The sequence below is a fragment of the Callorhinchus milii genome, unplaced genomic scaffold (assembly GCF_018977255.1).
Source record: "Callorhinchus milii isolate IMCB2004 unplaced genomic scaffold, IMCB_Cmil_1.0 Scaffold5, whole genome shotgun sequence".
NCBI lineage: Eukaryota > Metazoa > Chordata > Chondrichthyes > Chimaeriformes > Callorhinchidae > Callorhinchus > Callorhinchus milii.
This window is the reverse complement of record NW_024704746.1, coordinates 43,071,284-43,084,620: the sequence shown is the minus strand read 5'-3', so window position 1 is coordinate 43,084,620 and position 13,337 is coordinate 43,071,284.

Below are 13,337 nucleotides of genomic sequence, written 5' to 3'. Positions count from 1 at the left end.
TAAGGAAAATAAATTTGGAACTAGATTACCGATGTTATAAACAGCTTCTTACTTTAAAGCTCGGGTAATAATAGACACCTAACTTGTAAACGTTGTTTTTTAAGGAGCTTTTTCAACGAGAGAGAGAGAGAGAGAGAACACTTAACAAACGAAAAAAAAAGAAAAATATCGCACAACGCGAAGGAATGTCAACAAGCAAACGAGTGATAAAACTTTGGGATTATGCATGAAATATGTCACATCTGGAGGGGAAAAAAATCGCTTTAAATTCAATCGCAAAAAAAAAAGCGCCTCATCTGTAACCCTAATTTTCCAATCTCAGACAAGAGAGGAGGGAGCTGGAACAACTTTTCTCAAACGCTTCAAACAAATTGTCCCACAACTGAACTGGAAGCAAAAACAAAAGTTACCTGCAGCTGTCGCAGTGAGCGCTGCACCCCCTCCCTCCCGACATCTAAAAAAACTACTGAATTTTGTTTGCAAAGTGTCTTTTAAGAAACACAGACAAACCTATTCACTTTACCCCCCACAGCACCCATGTCCTGTCGCACCTTCCAACAACACCCAAACTGCAACACATACACACACACACACACATATATACATACACTGATACAGATTGTAAAGACGGGTCAAGTCAGTCAATGAGACAACTTACTCAAAAGTCTCACTTGCACTCACACCTGCTGCTGCTGCTACAGAGATCCACAGAGGCGTGTCTGCAGAGTGAAGGGAGGAAGATATCCGGGTAGGAGCAAGTGGGCAGAGCCAAACAGGTCATTTTCAAAGTAATCCCGTGTCAGGCGTCAGCTGCAAGTGTGTGTGGACTTCCCAACTCTTCCCTCCCTCTGCAAACTGCAAAGATTATTCAGAACTCTGCAGCTCCTGACCTCTCTGGCATCAAGTCCCTGAACCAATCACCCCCATCATCGCCTGGCTTCGCTGGCTCCCCATCCCCCCAGATGATATATAATAGTGCCTTTCACATTGAGAGGGTTGTCCCAAGGCCCTGGACAGTGAAAGGTTTGCACCTGAGCTGGGGGCTAGAGTCAAGAGGGGATGGCGGACAAGGGGTGGGGGAGGCATGCAGGGCTGGGGAAGTGGTGCGGCCCAGTGCCTGCCAAGTGGAGGGAGTGGGAAAGGTTGATAATGCTTTAGCAGGTTGCAGAGATGGGGAGGAGCAAGACTGTGGCGGGCTTTAATGTGAGGACAAGGATCTTGAACTCGATCCTCTGGGGGACAGTGAGCCAGTGATGTTACGTGAGGAAGGGGATGATCGGAGCTTAGGGCGGGAGAGGACACAAGCTGCAGAGTTCTGAATAATCATTAATTAAAAAATAATTAGAGCGCCTTGGGACATCCTCCTGACGTGATAGGCACTCTATAAATGTAATTTTGATGTTGTTGTTGTTGTAATCTGCGGCTTGTGGAGGGAAGAGTTAGCAAAGTCAAGCCTGGATGTACTGAAAGCGTGGATGAGAGTCTCGACGGCCTGATGCGAGAGGTAGTGACGGGGGGGGGGCAATGTTGCAGACATGGGGGAAGGCAAAATGATTCCGAAACTAGAGGTGATTGGATTTAACCGTCAGACAGCGGTCAATGTGTATGACTAACATTGCCACTTTAATAAACACTCGGATTTAGCTGAGTCTGGACGTGATGATGGATAGGTCAAGCAGCTCATATTTAATTAAAACAATTTAATGTTCCCAACATCGGAAAGGTCGGTGGCTGGTAAATACTCACGTCGAATTTCTGGCTTTGAGTCAGAGCAGAAATTGAGAGTCAGTGAATACTGAGCTAGGGCGGGTGGAGCTCAGGCTCAGTCCAGCCTGATGCTCCCGTGTAGCGCCAGTGGATGGAAAATGGGAGTGCTGCATTGTCAGTGGTGATTTTCTTCAGATGAGCTGTTAAACTGATGTTCTTTGGGACTGTTTGAAAAGAAAGGAGTTCTTCTCTCTTTACCTGGCCAACAATCCTAATTGGTCACTCAATTCAAGGCCATTTGTGGGACCTCGTCGTCTGTGAATTGGCTGCTGCCTTCGCCCACATATACACCCACATATACACCACAACTACACTTGACAGCAAACCCCCTATGACCTGCCTAGGGTATAGGTTTGTCATAAATACCTCAGTGATGAGAAGCTGTGGCTGAAGTGTAGGTGAACACAACAGGAACAGTTCTGACTGACTTTTTAAAACTGGTGAGAAATGACTGTATGGACAGAATGATTGCTGCCCATCAGCAACACAATCCTGCCACCTAGAGGATAAAAGTCCACCCCACAAGTATTCACATTTTCTATTATGTATCTTTTCTGTGTGTGTGAGACAACCTGGTGCATTGGTAGTACTAACGCCTTTGAGTCAGAAGGTTGTGGGTTCAAGCCCCACATTGGGACTAGAATCATATAGTCTAAGCTGAAACTCCAATATAACGCTGGGGTGGGGTGGGTGCTTTGTCGAAGGTACTGTCCTTCGGATGAGACATTAAATCAAGGTCCAGTCTCTTCAGGTGGACGTTGCACTATTCAAAAAGAGATAGGTCCCATTGCGCTATTCAAAAGAGAAGGGAGTTTCTCCTGGTATCCTCGTCAACAATTCTCCAAATAAAATCAGTCACTCACTCCATGCCTGTTTATGGGACATTGCTGCAAGCAGAACTGGCTGCTGTGTTTCATTCACAAAATACACAGTCAATCCACTTTACAATATATCCTGTGAAGTGCTTTGAGACATTTCAACAATGTAATAAGATGTTATATCAAATGTAAGGGTTATTATTATTATTAATAATAAGTATTATTAATTATGGGCTCACTGAAACACTCAGAATGATTCCCAGACTTATTGATCACACTCGAAATTAACACAGTCAGGACATTTGATTCCAATAAGTATGATTAAAGTAAATGTATTGGATCTTAACATCCCCAAATCAATGAGTCATTTCAATTGTGGTATACCCATGTGATTGTGGGATTTGCATATCAGAGATCTGTTAACTATTCTCTAGCTTTGAAATTGGGTGAACATAATGCCAGATCAGAGATTAATTTTAGAATCCAGTGAAGATCACATCCATAAACAAAGGAGAGAATCATTAACATTGATCTGACTGGTTCAGAGACAAGAAACACAGTTTAGCTCTAATTCTAAAGTGAGTGTATCCTTCCCCGGATTAGATGTCCAAAACTGAACGTAAAGGGCAGGTGCGTGGCAAAGACAGGCCAAAGAAAGCATCAATGCAATGTTTTGAAAGATCACCAATTGACAGGCAAAGCACAATCACTTAGACCTTGAGAAGATTTTGCTTTTCTCAGCTACAAAAGACTTTTGTTAAAGAGATAGGAATGAAAGCTGGCTTGAAGGACATTTTTAAACATGATAAACACCGTGCTAATCCATTGGACCTGGTAAACAGCAAGATGACAGGATTAGTGTGTCTTTACATCTCACACCAAGAACTTCAAGCTAAGGTTCAAAAGTTCACAAGAGCTGAGTAAAGTTATAACTGGGGATAATTTCCACCTGTGTCTGCAGTCACTAGTCATCTCTTTCGGTCATCTGGAGTCCTGTAGCTCAGTGGTTAGAGCACTCACTTTGCAAGTGAGAGACCTGAGTTCAATTCCAGGCAGGTCAGGGCGAAACCTTGGGCAAGTTTCCTTACTCCACACAGCCTAATAATAATCCCTCCAAAACCAAAAACAATAATTAAATTGGTCATTTTCAATCTACGACTGTTTGTGGGACATTGCTGTGCGCAATTGGCTGCCGCGTTCGCCCACAAATATACAGTCAATTCACTTTACAGTGTGTGTTCTGTGAAGCGCTTTGGGACGTCCTCCCGACGTGAAAAGCGCTATATCAAATGCAAGGATTATTATTATTATTATTATTATCTTTCACCCACCTTAAACTGGAGAGTAGCTGTGTTCTCAGTGGGGTGTCTTGGCCAACAATTCCCCGAATAACATTGGTCACTCACTCCATGGCTATCTGTGTGACATTACTGTACTCGAATTGGCTACCACGTCTTCCACAAAGTAGAAAGTCATCCAACTGTACAGTATATCCTGCAAAGCACTTTGACTTGATAAGGCACTCCTGTATATCAAAATGCAAGTAGTATTATTAATGTGTCCTGCAATATTTTTCTTTCCAAAGCAAGCTTAATATTTTCTTGAATATAAACTGTCTTCCCTTGAATCAAATTCATTGATTAAATTCGATTAAATTCCGAGATACAATCCTGTATCAGTTTATAAGTGCAAGTTGCTGCTGGTTATACAATTTATTTGTATTCTCTTCTACTTGAGAAGAAATGACACATTTAGTTCAATATAGAACTAACCGAAGCAACAATATTACAAATGGGGAAAGTTAGGGTGTTGAAGGATCAATAAACATTGAATAATAAATTAAAACAGAATACTCAGCAAAAAATAAACTATTTTAAATGCTATAGGAATATATTCAGCCATCTTTTAAAATAAGTATTCTCTGCTACTTACGGGGAAAACCCAGCCAAGATCAGAATCCACAGGCAAGCAAAAAGGCTACAAGAAAGACAAGTAAAAAAAACATAAATTTTAGCATCTAGATATTTCGGAATTGATATTGTTTTACATGTGACAGTTTATAAATGGTATGAGTGTAATAAGATACTTACCTATATTTTATATGATATAAACACATTCACCAAGATAAACAGTAATTTTGCATTTTCATACATTGAGTGGAACTGCTTCCTCAAATTAAATACAACATAAAATTACCTAGATCTTCAGTAGTATCTCAGATTGTGGAAAATTTGGGTTCTAATCCCATGTGTATGTGGGATGCATGGCATTCTCAGTTTGTTTTGGATACTCTTATTATTATTATTATTGAGCATGACGATGGGTTTCCGCATGTATCAGACACACGGCTGACCCCCCAAAAAGAATTTTAAACTGTGATTTGTCAAGAGTCCTGATAAACATGATGAACATGAACTGCTCAAACATTATGATACCTGAACTTCAAATGTAATTAACTGAAAGCTGTCTTGTATCCTTCATCTGCCGGAGAAAAAGTTAGGGAGCAGGATTTGATCTCAAGAAATATTTTTTCACAGTGAAAGAAAGGTGGGTGGAGATTGCACAATCAAATAACAGTTTAAAACAAATAACAACTTAAGATCTTACTACTACACTTCTGAACATCATGGCGTGTTGACACAATGTGATGTTATCTGTACAATGTTATTTATTACTTTTCTTGTTGTTCTTGTGGGAGAAAAGAGTTCTGTCCTAACTGAACACCACTCAAAAACTCCTTAAGATTTAAAACAAAGTTATTCTGTTGTCAGTCAGGTGTCCGACCACATTTTCCAGAGTTCAGCCTTTCTGACAATATCCCGCTCAAAGTCAGTGGTGATGTTGTTAAAATGTCGTTTTTTGAATATGGGGAGGGTGCGAATCAGGAGGACTCCAGGATGGAGTTGCACAGTGGGAAGGGACTCAGCTGCCAATGGTGAGGTGTGGAAGCCGAGGCAGGGAGCAGACTGGGCAGTACAGAGTTAGGAAAGATGACAGAGTGTGGCTTTGAAATGGGCTTTGTACGTAGGGAGGAAGTCTGAGGGATTCCGGGATGGAGTTCCACATCAGAGGGATTCAAGTCAGTGTCAGCCAGTACTGGTTCAATTTCTTCCAGGGCTGGTTTAGATTTGCTTGTGAATGACAGTGTCTGCCGGCCTGGATCAAGGTCCAGGAGTTTTGATAGCATAGGTAAGGAGAAACTGTTTTCACTGGCAAGTGGGTTGGTAACCAGGGGACACGGATTCAAGTTAATTGGCAAAAGAACCAGAGGGGAGATGAGAAGAATTTTTTTCCATAGAGAGTTGTTGCAGTTTGGAATGCATTGCCTGAAAGGGGTGTAGAAACAGATTCAATAACAACTTTCAAAAGGGAATTAGATAGGTACTTGAAAAGGAAACAAATTGTGAGGATATGGGGAAAGAGGGTGGGAGTGGGACTGATTGGATAGCTTTGTCAAAGAGCCGATACAGGCACGATGGGCCGAATGGCCTCCTTCGTACTGTAATATTCTATGATTCTATGTCCATCTTTGCTACTTTAATGTAGCAAATGAGAGTCAGTGTATGTCTTGCCAAGTTCAGTTTGGCTGCACAATTAGTGTCTGCCAGGGGTGGCGCAGTGTAGTTGCCGACAGTCAGTGAGTGCCAAGGCTGGTTTAGTGTAACTGTGTGTGCCAAGCTGGTTCAGTTTGGCTGCATAATCAGTGTGTGTCAGTGCTAGTTCGGTGAACCTGCCGAATTCTGTTAGAGCTGGTTCATATTTCTGCTGAGTGTCAGCGTCTGCCAGAGTAACTGCACAATCAGCATCTGACAGAGCTGGTTAAGTGCAGTTGCCAAGAGTCAGTGTCTGCCAGGGCAAGTTCAGTGTAGCTGTTTAGAGTCAGGATCTGTCAAGGCAAGTTCAGTGCAGTTGTAGAATCCGTGTCTGCCAGGGCTGGTTCAGTGTAGCTCCAAAGAGTTTGTGTCGGCCAGGGCTTAGTGTAGCTGCTGAGATCAATAAATGCCAAAGATGGTTCAGTGCATTTGCGAGAGTCAGTGTCTCCCAGGGCTGGTTCAGCATAGCTTCAGAATGTCAGTATCTACTAGGGCTGGTTTGGTGTAGCTGCTGAGAGTCAGTGTCTGCCAGGGCTGGTTCAGTTTGGCTGCACAATTCATGTGTCAGTGCTTGTTCAGTGAAGCTGCCGAGTCAGTGTCGGCCAGGTCTGGTTCAATGTAGTTGCACAATCAGTATCTGCTAGGACTGGTTCAGTGGATTTGCCTGGGCTTTTTCAGTGTGCTTGTACAATCATTGTCTGCTAGGGTTTATTCAGTGTAATTACTGAGTCAGTATCTGCCAGGGCTGATTCAATTTGGCTGGAAAATTAGTGTCTGCCAGGCCTGGTTCAGTGTAGCTGCCGAGAGTCAGTGTGAGCCAGTGGTAGTTCATTTTCAGCCACGGCTGTTCAGATTGGCTGCACAATTAGTGTTTGTCAGACCTGCTTCAGTGTATCTGCACAATCAGTGTCTGACAGAGCTGGTTAAGTGCAGTTGCCATGAGCCAGTGTCTGCCAGGGCTGGTTTGTGTAGCTGCTGAGAGTCGGTGAACTTCAGTGATGGTTTAGTTTCCGCCAGGGCTGGTTTAGTGTTGCTGCTGAGTCAGTGTGTGCTTGGGCTTCTTCAGTTTGGCTGCACAATCAGTGTCTGTCAGGGCATGTTCAGTGTAGCTGCCGAGAGTCAGTGTCTGTCAGGGTTGGTTCATGGTAGCTACCAAGTCGGTGGCTGCCACGCTAATAGTGTGAGCCAGGGCTAGTTCAGTTGGACTGCACAATTAATATCTGCCAGGCTGGTTCTGTTGGTTGCCAAGAGTCAGTGTGGGCCAACAGGTTCAGTGCAATTGCCGGGTCAATGTGTACCAAAGCTGGTTCAAGAGATTGAGGGAGACTGGCTGAAAGCTTGGTTGCCAATGGTGGGGTGGCAAGTACAGAGGACATGAAGCTACTGTTCACTGACGAGGGTGGCCTTAAGGGACTGATGGATGTTATCAAGTTAGATAACAACAAGGTGTTCCGGTGGACTGAGTGTATTGGAATACAAAGGATAACTTCTATGCGCAAGCAGGAACAAAGGACTGAAGAAAATCATACCAGACAAAATGCAGGCAAATACCAAGAGAAATTCTCAGAGAACTGTTAATACTGTTGGCAAGGAAACCAATTTCCTGGTCAGTGTTGTCCACACAAATTCAGTATTTTATTGAATTGAATGATATTGCATTTTGATGCAAAATAAAGGGGAAAAAATAAATCCATGACTAGATCCGGGAACAAACTGGAGGAATGTAGAAATGGACTTATTGCCATCACGGAAACAAAGACATTTTGTTAATAGCAGATTATAATATAAAGTACGTCGAATGAGAATGGCTCCACAGGCTGTCATGCCATGCCTTCAGCTCCCCTCTCAACTCTCTACTCTCTACCCCCTCCTCGCTCCCTCCCTCCCTCCCCTCACCCTGATCATTTAATAATAATCCTTGCATTTGATATAGCGCTTTTCACGTCGGGAGGACGTCCCAAAGCGCTTCACAGAACACACTGTAAAGTGAATTGACTGTATATTTGTGGGTGAACGCGGCAGCCAATTGCGCACAGCAATGTTCCACAAACAGTCGTAGATTGAAAATGACCAATTTATTATTGTTTTGGTTTTTTGGAGGGATTATTATTAGTCGTGTGGAGTAAGGAAACTTGCCCAAGGTTTCGCCCTGACCTGCCTGGAAATTAACTCAGGTCTCTCACTTGCAAAGCAAGTGCTCTAACCACTGAGCTACAGGACTCCACAACTCCAACTCCATTTACCCTTGCTCGTTCCCGACCCAACTGTCCTAGCCTTGGGACATCAACCGATGTGAAAGACGCTCCATAAATGCAATCTTGTTGTTGTTGTCATGGAAATGGCAAAAGACATGTTTCCAAGTCATGGCCTACCAACAACTGACCACAATTCACATCAACAACAACAACAAGAACAACAACGTGGATTTATATAGCACCCTCCATGGCAGACGGCATCTCAGAGCGCTTTACATTAACGGATCCCGGCTCCAAGCCAGGGGGAGGAAGGTGACCAAAGACGCGGTCGAAGAGAAAGATCTTCAGCAGAGACCTGAAAATAGGAAGAGAGGGAGTGAGACGAAGGGAGTGAGGAAGGGAGTTCCAGAGCCTCGGGGCATAGTGGCTGAAGGCACGGCCGCCGAGGGTGGAGTGGAGGACTCGGGGGATGAAGAGGAGGCCAGACCCGAGGAACAAAGTCAATAGGTACTGTTTTGAGGAGAGAGGAGGTCAGAGAGGTAAGGGGATGCAGAGAAGTGGAGGAATTTGAATGGAAGGGTAAGGATCTTGAAGTCGATCCTCTCTGGGACAGGCAGTCAGTGCAGTCTGGCAAGGACTGGGGTAATCGGGGAGCGGAGTTTGGTACGGGTGAGAATGCGGGTGGCAGAGTTTTGAATGATCTGGATTTTAATGGATGGTAGTGGATGGGAGACCGGCAAGGAGGGCGTTAGAATAGTCCAGCCGAGAGGTGACAAAGGCAAGGACTTGGGTAGGTATGAGGTTGGGTAGGTGGAGGAGGTGAGAGCCGTGAGATTTTAGAGGTTGACGAGAGCTAAAGAGTATGGCTTCCGTCTTGTCAACGTTCAGCTGAAGGAAATCAGGGGACTGGGGGTCGCAAATAGAGGTGGAAAAATAGAGTTGGGTGTCATCCGCGTACATGTGGAAATGTACCCCATATCTGCGGATGACATCCCCAAGAGGGAGCATGTAGATCAGAAAGAGGAGGGGGCCAAGGATGGATCCTTGGGGTACCCCACAGGTGAGCCGGTGAGAACGGGAGGAGAACCCGTTTGTGCAGATGTACTGCTGGTGGTTTGTGAGGTAGGACTCAAACCAGGCGAGTGCAGTCCCACTGAGGTGGATGACGGAGGAAAGGCAGTGGAGGAGGATGGCATGTTCGACTGTGTCGAACGCCGCGGAGAGGTCAAGGAGGCAGAGGGAGCCCTGGTCACAAGTAGAGAGGATGTCGTTTGTGACTTTCACAAGCGCAGTCTCTGTACTGTGGGCAGGGCGGAAACTGAATTGGAGAAGTTTGTGAATTTTGCAAAACAATGGGCCATTAAGCACATTGCCATGATTTACACAGAGCAATAGGTTTGCAAAGAGAAATCTATAAACGTTGGAGAACATAATGAGAATGTCTCGAAGATGTGATAAGAAGTTACATCAAATGCAAGGATTATTATTATAATAACAGAGGGAGTGCGTCCAAAGGACTCCGGGAAGGAGTTCCATAAAGTGGGGTCAGAATGGCTGAAAGCTCGGCCACCAATGGTGGGGCAAATAGGGTGGGGGACGTAAATAAGTTGAAAAACACGTAGCATCCCCCCTTATGTCCAAAGTCGAAAAAACGCATGATACCCCACACCCCCTTATGTCTCAAGCAAAAAAAAACGTAAAATACCAACCCTTACATCCTGAGTCGAAAATACATGCAACACCCCACCGTTACAAAACATTTCGATCAGAAATAATAATAAATAATGAATTTGTAAGCCAATTTGTTATTAAATTGTTTAATTATTAAATTAATAAATTAATAATAATTCATTCTTAAGGCAGGCCCTCTCAAGAAATACCACAAGTCAGAGGCCTCCTCGCTCCCCCTCCCACTCAGTTACTGTCTGTGTCTCAATCGGTTCTCCCTCTCAACGGCAAGAACTCCTCCACGCTGGTGCCTTCCCTGTGGTGAAGCCATTGGCACTTTCTATTGTTTTGTTGCATGGTCTCTGGGACAGTGACAGGGAGCAGCCCCATGTGTCACATTCCTTGTGACGCCACTTTCTCAGCAGCAGAAGAGCAGAAACGCACAAAGCCTACTAATGTATTCGCAAAGGGCAAAACATTTTGAGATCTGTCCCTCGTCTCTGCCATCGGTCCCAGTCCTTGTTTTTGCTCTGTCGCATTCTGGTCCCACTTTGTCATCCTAAGGGAGGGGGGAGGAGGAGGGGAATAAGTTTAAGATGGGTTTCCCACCGTAATCTTTCAAAGTAGCTAAGCATCTTTCTGTCTGCAACTCTCTTGCTTTTGTTTCTTATCCTGTGATTCCGCCCTCCCCGCCCCCTCTCTCTTCTGAAGGTGCCAACTCATGCTGGGGTATGTTGATGGAGGCTGCAAACCCTCCCATATCTCGTCTAATTGTTCATTCTTCGCGTGTGAACGCTGGTTATTGAACTATGGGAAGCATCGTAACCAGACACACACGTATATTCTCACTCCGACAGGGGCCCCAGGCTGATTCTAAAATCTCCCATCGTAGCTACCTCAAGCCCAGCGCCTCACCAAATACTTACATGTACTTGGAGTCGTGGAGTCCTGTAGCTCAGTGGTTAGAGCACTCGCTTTGCAAGTGAGAGACCTGAGTTCAATTCCAGGCAGGGCGAAACCTTGGGCAAGTTTCCTTACTCCACACGCCTAATAATAATCCCTCCAAAACCAAAAACAATAATAAATTGGTCATTTTCAATCTACGACTGTTTGTGGGACATTGCTGTGCGCAATTGACTGCCGCGTTCACCCACAAATATACAGTCAATTCACTTTACAGTGTGTTCTGTGAAGCGCTTTGGGACGTCCTCCCGACGTGAAAAGCGCTATATCAAATGCAAGGATTATTATTATTATTATTATGTTGGGCGTTGAGGAAATTCCTTCCTCCAGGTAGGAATTTTTTTTGTTTGGTCAAACGGGTATCAGACACATACAGAAACCCATCATCATGCTTAAGAGTATCCAAACCAAGCTGAGAATTCCATGCATCCCACGTACACATGGAGATTCCAGAAATAGATTGTTGGAATGGAACGTGCGCTCTCTCCCTGGAGGGATGCATCCTGCTTATCTAATTCCGTCCAGATAGTATTAGGTGCAGGTCATTAAGAGCCAAGGCTTAGGGACCCTAGAGTGCGCATGGGAGTCCTGCTGGAGTCTAAACAGCTAAAACTGCATAACTTGCCATTGATATTACTGTCCGGCAAGCTTTCCCGCTGCTTGTCTAGATAGGACAACCCTACTCCTAGAGCTATGACTTGCAGGATTAACAGGAGCTGAATGGGATGACTCCCTGCCCCCAAAGACTGGTCAACCCTTCCAAGTCCTGCCGATGCTGTGCTGTCATCAGCAGTGCCCTGGAATACTGTGGACCTGCCTGGCACAGGAACTGGACTACTGAGACCACCACAGAGTACTGGCCCAATTCTGACATTCCGTTGCCACGCATGTCACCTTGGAGCCAGTTCAGCTCCAAGGAGACTCCGCTTAAGGCCCTGCGGAGGGACAGAGTGTAGCTGATGGCACTGTACCGATTGGGAAAGCTCAGATTGCCCTAAGGCAGCTCAATTCAAGGTGGACCTCAGGACCCAGCAACAAGACTCAACACCCTGGGGCTCGGGAAAACACAAAAAAGCAGTCAGGGTTCCTGCTGCTGGTCTAATCCACTGCTGAAAAGTGCATAAAAGGGCCCTTGCTCTATATCACTTGAAACCCTGACCTAACAAATATCTATCCACCTCAGTCTTGAAAATATGAATGGATCCAGCATCCACAGCCTTTTGGGGAGAGAGTTCCAGATTTCCACTACCCTTTCGGTGAAAAACTGTCTCCTAATTTCACTCCTAAATGGCCTAGCTCTAATTTTAAGATTATGTTGTTCTGGATTCCTCCACCAGAGGAAATTGTTTTTCTGTATCTAGCTTATCGAGTCCCTTTTTTTTTAAATCCTCAAAAACCAGATCATCCCTCAACCTTCTAAATTCAAGGGAATAGAGACCAAGTTTATGCAACCTGTCCTCATAATTTAACGCTTTAAACACTGGTATCATTCTGGTGAATCTGCACTGCACCCCCTCCAGAGCCAATATATCCTTCCTGAAGTGCGGTGCCGAAAACTGAACGCTGTACTCCAGATAGGGTCTGACCAAGGCTTTATATAGTTGAAGCATCATTTCCTCTCCTTTTGTGTATGTGGACACCCAAATCCCTTTGCTCTTCCACAGTTCTAAGTTTCTCACCATATGGAAAATATTCTGTTTTGCTATTTTTGGATCCATAGTGGATGACCTCACACTTTTCCACATTGAATTCCATCTGCCACAGTTTTTCCCACTCATTTAATCTGTCTAAGTCCTTTTAAGCGCTCTGAGACGCCGTCCGGCGTAGAGAGCGCTATATAAATCCAAGTTGTTGTTGTAATTTCCTGCTCCCATCGACACAATTTACCTCCTAACTTTGTGTCATTGGCAAATTTTGATATCAAACTCTCTATTCCTTCATCCAAGTCATTTATATAGATACATATATGGTGAAAAGCTGAGGCCACAGAACAGACCCCTGGGGAAACACCATTTGTCACATCCCGCCAATCAGAGAATGTTCCTTTTATCCTGACTCTCTGTTTCCTGATTCCCAACCAATTACCAAGCCACGTTGCAAGATTCCACGCACTTTTATTTTTGCTAATAACCTCTTGTGCGAACCTTATCAAATGCCTTCTGAAAGTCCATGTAAACAACATCCATAGAGACTCTCTAATCCACCATGTTAGTGACCTTATCAAAAAAATTCAATTAGGTTCATCAGACATGACCTACCCTTCACAAATCCACGCTGACTCTCTTTGATTAACTTACTTGTCCAAGTGCTCGGTTACTCTGTCTCTGTTGAGA